Below are 1411 nucleotides of genomic sequence, written 5' to 3' on the forward strand. Positions count from 1 at the left end.
GCAGGGCTGATAGGGGAGTTGGGGCACCGCCCCCTGTCACACACAGAGCAGGGCGATCAGGGGGTTGGGGAGCTCCCCCCTGTAAGGAACAGAGCAGGGTGGATAGGGAGGTTGTGGCCCCGCCCTCTGTCACACACCGCTGATCCCGGGGTCCTGAGACCTCTCTGCTGCGCTGATACCGGGTTTCTGAGTCCTCACGGCTCCGCTGATCATGGGGCTGGGAGGCCTCTCGGCTCCGCTGATCCCGGGGTCCTGAAGCCTCACGGCTCCGATGATCCTGGGGCCGGGAGGCCTCGGGCTCGCTGATCCCGGGGTCCTGAGGCCTCACGGCTCCGCTGATCCTGGGGCCGGGAGGCCTCGGGCTCGCTGATCCCGGGGTCCTGAAGCCTCACGCCTCCGATGATCCTGGGGCCGGGAGGCCTCGGGCTCGCTGATCCCGGGGTCCTGAGGCCTCTCGGCTCCGCTGATCCCGGGGCCCTGAGGCCTCTCTGCCTTGCCGCTTCAGGGCTGTTTGGCTTCCCTCTGCATGGAGCCTGAGTATGCAAATTAATCGCCATCTTTTAGCTTCTATAATTGAAACATTGTATCTTTTGGAGTTGTTGCTTCAGGAGCTCAGAGCCTCGCAGCTGCAGACGGGGAAACTTGGCTTCCTCCATTGCTCTGGCAAGCAAGCCTCCCTGTTTGCATCAGCTGCCTGGCTGCCTGCCGCCATCTTGGCTGCCAGTTAATTTGCATATTGCCCTGATTTGCCAATTACCATGTTTCTCTTTTATTAGATAATGATTCAAATGCTCTTTCCTCATGATAGATGACAAAGCATCATCAAGGCAGGCACCCTTTGCTTTGCTCTGGGTAACTGGTGTCTGGTACAGATTTCTGGCATGTACAACATACTGAGATATCTGCTGAAAAAAAAGGAAAAAAGGAATGAAGGAGGGAGGGAAGAAAGTAAGGTAAAAGTTCTTTTTGTTTTTTTTAAATAAATTTTTAACTTAATAAATGAATTCAGCAATGTAATAGGATACAAAATTAACATTCAGAAATCTATGGCATTTTTATACACCAATAGTGAGCTTAAAGAAAGAGAGATTAAAAAATCAATCACATTTACTATTGCAACAAAAAAATTAAGATACCTACGAATAAACTTAGCTAAGGAGGTAAAAGATCTGTACTCAGAAAAACACAGGACACTGAAAAAAGAGATAGAGGAAGAAATAAACAGATAGAAGAACATACTGTGTTCATGGATTGGTAGAATAAACATCATTAAAATGTCCATACTAGCCAAAACATTCTATAGATTCAATGCACTCTTCATTAAAATACCAACTGTATATTTCACAGACCTAGAATGAACTCTCCAAAAAATCATATGGAATTAAAAAAAAAAAAACCTCTTTTATGAAAG

Source organism: Myotis davidii, unplaced genomic scaffold (assembly GCF_000327345.1).
Source record: "Myotis davidii unplaced genomic scaffold, ASM32734v1 scaffold70, whole genome shotgun sequence".
NCBI lineage: Eukaryota > Metazoa > Chordata > Mammalia > Chiroptera > Vespertilionidae > Myotis > Myotis davidii.